The sequence below is a fragment of the Alexandromys fortis genome, unplaced genomic scaffold (assembly GCF_014885135.2).
Source record: "Alexandromys fortis isolate MF-2015 unplaced genomic scaffold, M_Fortis_MF-2015_v1.1 scaffold_435, whole genome shotgun sequence".
Taxonomy (NCBI): Eukaryota; Metazoa; Chordata; class Mammalia; order Rodentia; family Cricetidae; genus Alexandromys; species Alexandromys fortis.
Genome location: NW_026068304.1, coordinates 199,777 through 206,373, shown reverse-complemented (window position 1 = coordinate 206,373; position 6,597 = coordinate 199,777). Strand labels below are relative to the sequence as shown.

The 6,597-nt window shown below is 40.8% G+C and overlaps 1 pseudogene; it reads right to left on the bottom strand.

The window, feature by feature from the left end:
• Window positions 1-5,285: 5,285 nt before the first annotated feature.
• On the bottom strand, window positions 5,286-6,038 carry LOC126495045 (olfactory receptor 2D3-like; annotated as a pseudogene).
• Window positions 6,039-6,597: the final 559 nt, after the last annotated feature.

Sequence of the window (6,597 nt, the reverse complement as noted above, 5' to 3'; positions counted from 1 at the left end):
GAACATCTTAAAATTCAGTATGACAGCACATATTACTTACATGTGAATTAGGAACAAAATTACTTTATATTAAGAAGAGTAAATACATGAATCTTCTAAAGCATTACAAAGTTTAGTATCGGGGTAAAGGAAGTAGCAATAGTCACATGAAGGATACTGGATAACACAGCTATGGATAACAATTTGACCTGACCTTCTCTTAAGCTGGGACTGCACTCCCTTCCTGAACCCATTTTGTGTGATTCCCAAGTTCAGAGTACCTGAGTTCCCATTGCAGAGCAGAGATTCGGAGACACTTGTGAGCACATCGTGAGTCCAGGGCTCCCTTCACTCACGCAGGGTCCCAGAGACAAGTCAAGAGAACCGCGGGTCTTGCTAAATAAACTAGACAGCAAATCTCTGCCCTCACTTCGCGCTTAAAACACAGGCTCACTCAGGAGGCAGAGGCAGGCGGACCTCTGTGAGTTCGAGGATAGCCTGGTCTAAAAGAGTTAGTTCCAGGACAGGCTCCAAAAGCTACAGAGAAACCCTGTCTCAGAAAAAAACAAAAAACAAAAACCTCACAGGCTCACCACCGCGCCCTCTTGTGGACATGAACTGATCTGCAAGAAGTAACCAGAGTCTTTAAGTCCCTGCTCACTTTAAGGTCCTGCCAGACATTCATTCATTTGAGTTTTCTGGTGGGCCTTTGAGCTGTATCAAACATGCTGGAATTCCCTTCCCCATCTGGAAAAATTGACTCAATACAAACTTTCCCTACTTTCTGCTGCCCCTTATCTACCTGGAACTGAAAAACGGATGTATTTTCCATTGACAAACGTTTAAACATCGAATGGCCTTTATTGATTTATCATTTCACCAATTCATGAAGTTTTGCGTGGTGGTGAAAAATCTTTGAGGTATTCAGTGTTGGCTTGCTGCATGTAAGATGATTTGTGACTGTGTAAAGCCTTATCACTAGCCACTTGGATTTTGTGGTCTGGAATTTAGGTAGGTCTAGGGCTGGATGAGTAATGTGTGTGATTTTGGGCAGTAATGCTATGAGAGGAGGAGGGGACAGGGAGGTGATGAGGGGGAGAAGGATTGGCTCTAGGACAAAATACAGCTAACATGATAGGGAAGGTCAGCCTGAGACTTAAGATGTAAGAGGCCACATGATAGCTGTGGGGACACAAGGGCAGGAAAGTTTGCTCAGAGAGGAAATGCTTAGTAGTATTGTCTGACCATGTGATTGGTGCTTGGATAGATGTACACCGTGCTCCCTGAGCAGAGCAAAGTCAAATTAGTAAATTGGAAAATTTTGCTTTCCATAGGGAACTTTAGATCTATGTCAGGAGTTCACTAGGGTAAAAGCAGATGGTACTTAGGAGTGGGGGAGTGTGTTTTGTGTGTGTATACACTAATATACTCTGCATGCATTATTTTAATAATTGTAGACTTCACCATCTCATTAAATCATCACCACAACACTTAAGATAGAGATTATCATTCCAAAATTTGTTAAAAGAAAAAAACGGCAGAGCTAGAGTTCAAGTCCATTTTGCTTCATGCTTACCCAACACCCAGTCAGTGTTTCAAGATTTAGATCATCCTTAGCAAATCCACAAGGGTTGTGGAATGATATTCTATAAAATTGGGGCTATTGTATGTAACTTCCATTGTTTGTGAGAGGGATGATCTTTACAAACATATTTAACAAGCGGGACAAACTTTAAAATCCCAACTTGTAAAGGTGGTGAGCAAAGAGCCTTGAGTACGGTCGTGAGTTAAAAGCACATACACACTCACAAAAAGGCACAGAGGGTGGGAAAATGTCCAGTCTTTCTACTAAGCCCCCTCTGGGAGTGAAGTTTCTCACCAGGTAGCCTCAGAAGGTCCCAGACAGCCTGACAGTGCTCTTTGAGGCTTATTTTCAGGTGGCAGTCACCTCCCGGTCCAGCTATCTTAGGGGCACAATTTGATAAGGGTTCTGTCTACATACAACTCTCTGACTGTCACTAAAGAGGTAAAGGATCTTGGTGTCCATGGGAGCTTGGAATTGTTTGCTATAACTCTATTCCTTTCTATCTTCATGAAATCATCTGTTCTGGGTTGGATCCTGCCTATGTTTATTTAAAGACACAGAAAAACATGATTCAAGTCAATAGAGCTTTGACTTATTCATATTTTTGTTGAGACCCTAATATGTGGCAGCTACTATGTGAGAATTTGGAAATTCGTTAGTCTACTTTACTATTTATTAGTAGAAAGCTATCTGCACAGCATAAGAGCTATTACGGATTTCAGCAGAGCAGCTAGTTGTGATTACTTGTAAGCAACCCCCTAAGAGCAGGCCTGTTGGCATTTCCTGAGAGAAGTGAGCAGAGAGGGTCCTTAGGTAAGATTAGGGATTCCAGGCACTCTTGCCTACACCGCCCTCTCACCCGTCTATAATTCTGCTAAGTTGCACGTTGTTTCATGGTCTTGTGGGGTGCTAAGAGTACAAAGAATGTGGAAGGTTAACTGAAGTGTGGTTGTGGGGATCCCCATCTATGCGACTATGAGGAAGCAATCCATGCTGGGGTCAGACATTTCAGTGATGTTACTGTTTGGGGGTCACTGACACCCCACAAAGTAACGCTTCACTCATGCCTTTACATAAGCACAGAAAAACTCAAGTTAGACTTTCATGGAATTGTCATTTTGTCTGCTGTTGGGCATCACCCAAGGCATGCATTTCTTATGCTAAACTATTCCGTTCTTTCTCTTGGTGTTATGTCTATGTGCCCTCAGAATGCAGTGTTAAATAGATTGTGGATTGCACTGGTCACTCTGGAATTCAAACGTAGTTAAGGCCTTAGTATGACTTGACTTCCTAGATCATGTGTCACAGATATTTGCCCATGTTAGCTTCTGACCATCTGAATACTTCTGCTTTTATAGTCCTATGTGAACCTTGGAGGAAGTGAGCCTGCTCCCAGGCCTATGCAGAGGCTAAATGTACCCTAAATTCACTTTCTTTGATTTTGCTGTAGGAGGACACAGCAAATAACAAGAACTCAGTCAAGTAAACACATTTATATGGCAGTAACGTACAAAATGAAAATAGGCTGACAATTTCAGCCAATCTTTCTTTTACAAAAAGACTTTATGGGAGATATGCTCAAAGTACCATGAATACCTATGAGAATGTCTGTCTGTCACATAGTGATGTGGGAGTCCCCTCTGTGTGTTGCTTTTCTTGATTAATGAAGCTGCCTTGGCCTGTTGATAGGACAGAACTTAGGTAGGTGGAGAAGACAGAACTGAGTGCTGGGAGAAGGAAAGACTCAGAGAGATGCCATGGATCTGCCTGAGACAGATGCTGGGAATTTTACCTGGTAAGCCAGTGCCACGTGGCGATATACAGATTAATAGATATGGGTTAAATTAATATAAGAGTTAGCCAATAAGAAGCTAGGGCTAATGGGCCAAGCAGTGTTTTAATTAATACAGTTTCTGTGTGGTTATTTCCGGGCTAAGTTAGCCAGGTGGCCGGGACAAACAAGCTGCCTGGCTCTCCTTGCAACAATATAGTATCATGTAAAACAAAAACACTCTATGGAAATCTTTAAAATAGATTATTTTAAATAGAGCTTTCAGATTTCCACAAGTTTGAGAAGATAGTACAAAGAGTTCCCATATGCACTAGAAGCTGTGTCCCCTCTTATGTTGCTTACATTATTATTTATAGTTGCTACAATTAATAACCTTGGTTATATTTTTATCTGAAGTTCAGACATACTTGATCAGATTTCTTTAGTTACTTTATTTGCTTGCCTTGCACCTGCCCGTTAACTTTTTCCTAATTTGTGATCGCCTCCCAGGTTACCATATTCCATGTAATTATTGTACATCTGTAGGTGTACAAAATCTCCATGACTGTGATATTTTCTGAATTTTCCCATTTTTTTATAACCTTAACACTGTCCAGGAAGTCTGGCAAGGTGTTTGTATGTCCTCCCTTTGTTGGAATTTTTCTGGTATTTTTCTCATGGTGAGACTGAGCTTATACATTTGGCAATAACGGTTACAGGGATAAGAATAGAATACCATTTTCATCACATCAAATTAAAGGTTCCACCAACATGCCTAATTATTATTGCTTTTACATATATATCATTGAAACATGTTTTATCCTAGCCATTAGTCAGAGTTGGACAAGATAAAATAAAATAATAGTTCAATAAGTAGCTTTGAAAATGGATAAATGGATTAAGAAAAGAAGTCAAAGTAGATCCAATATAGCCTTCCCTGAGGAGAGTCTGTTCTACTGCAGAACCCAGCTGAAGTCTAGGACTCCTCATGCACATTCATGGGAACTTTTATAAGGACTACTAATGGGGAACTCTTTAAACACGTGACTTAGCATCCTCCTCAGACATGAAAGTAAGTAAGATGATAGAAGTAGCTCCTAGTCTGATCATTTGGACCAAGGCTTTATGAGAACCCGAAGTGGGCTTTGAAAGTGGCCATTCTAAGAAGCTAAGATGTGAGATGCGGTACACTAGCATCCAAGGTTGTGGAGGCATCAATTTAGTATACAACTGTCAATTTCTTAAATTCTGATTCCTCTTCAGTTTTGAAAGAAAATATTTTTGTTGGGCTTATTCAGTGGAAGATGACTATAATGCACACGGGGCAAAAAGATTCACAGCCCATCGAGAAACCCAAGGCAGGGACTCAATGGGGCAGGAGCCTGGAGTCGGGAGCTGAGGCAGAAGCCATGGAGAAGTGCTGTTTACTGACTTGTCCGTCATGGTTTGCTTAGCCTGCTTGCTTACAGAACACTATTTCAGGAAGTGCTTATACTCACAATGACTGGGTTCCCCCATATTACTAATTAAGAGATTTCCCTACAGCCAGGCCTTATGGAGACCGTTTCTCAGTTGAGATTCTGTCCCCTCAGATGACAAAAGATTTTGCCAAGTTGACATAAAACTGGGATTTGCGGCCTGTGATATCAGATTTAGCTGTGCTTTTGCCTAAAACAGGTCCATGGCAGCTGAATTTATTTACACATTAAAATAGTACCTCCTACCTTTAATAATAATAGTAATAATAATAATAGCAACAACAATGATAATAAACACTAATTTTCCACCCTTTTTCTTTTCTTTGTGTTATTGCTTAGAGTTGTCACCATTTCCACAGCGTGTTCTTCTGTTTCACGATTCTTCCTGAAATGACTTAATTAATAATAGCCTCCCTAAATCCTCCTCCATTTTCAAAGATGTTACCATGGTGACCAAACCCAGACCCACAGGTCATTTCTTGTGAAAGAAGGACATCCTTGCAGCTAGTCTCCCAAAGGATCCTCTGACATCCTTGTTCCCCAGACTCTAAATTATGGGGTTTAGCATTGGCGTCACCACTGTGTAGAACACAGATATCTTATCCGGGTTCTTTGTGATTTTGGTGTTTGGCTGCATATAGTTAAATATTCCAGACCCATAGAAGAGGACAACAGTGAGATGGGAACCATAGGTTGAAAAGCCTCCCTTCTCCAGACTGCATCTGGATCACAGTGGAGATGATGTTCCAGCAGGAGATGAGGATGGAGGAAACAGGCGCTAAGAGGGTCACTAAGCCCATTGCAAAGATGGCCATTTCTGTGCTGTAAGTATCTGCGGAAGCCACCTTTAAAAAAGCAGGAAGTTCACAAAATTAATGTCTGACTGTGTTCTGACCTTCATAGGGAAGATGGAAAGCAGCAATACTCTATTAGGGACACTAGGAGCCCACTCGCCCAGGACCCTAGAGCCAGCTGGAGACAAAGTTGTTGGGTCATAATGGCGGAGTAGTGCAGGGACTTACACATAGCCACATGCCGGTCACAGGACATCACTGCTAGCAGTGTACACTCTGTACATCCAATCTGAAGGGTGAGTATTACCTGCATCACACAGCCTCAAAAAAGAGAGAGTTTTCCTTTTTGCAAGGAAGTGGAACAATACTTGAGGAACAATGCTATTTGAGAGACAGAGATCTGCAGAAGAGAAGTTTCTAAGAAAAAAGTACAAAAAAAGTTATTTGTGTATAGTTTACATCAACCTCATTTCCCCCAGATCTTTCTTATAACCACTACTGTTTTTTAATAGATAAAATGCAATATAGTATAAAGTCTTCCTGGGAAGGGTGGAGATATGGCTCAAATATTAAGAGCACTGACTGCTCTTCCAGAACATCCAGGTTAAATTCTCAGCACCCACATGGTAACACAGTGTTTTTAACTCTAGTTCTCGAGCATAAGATGCCCTTGTCTAGTATCTTCAAGCATGAGGCATACATATGGTGCACAGACACAAATATAGAAAAAAACCACTCAGAAATACACCCTAAAAAGTCTCCCAACTAATTTTGATATGAGTATTAAAATCCATAAATGAAAAAAAGAATTGTTGTGATACCTGGTTAGGACTATATTCGAAACAATGGAGGAAATATGAATTATGTTTGTGAAATATGTGGAAAGGTGTCTATGAAATAATATTATGACCATATTGGAGGATAAACCCACAAAATGAGGATATTGAAGGGAGTTGGTAGATAAAAGTTAACTATGACACTCAGTCCAAA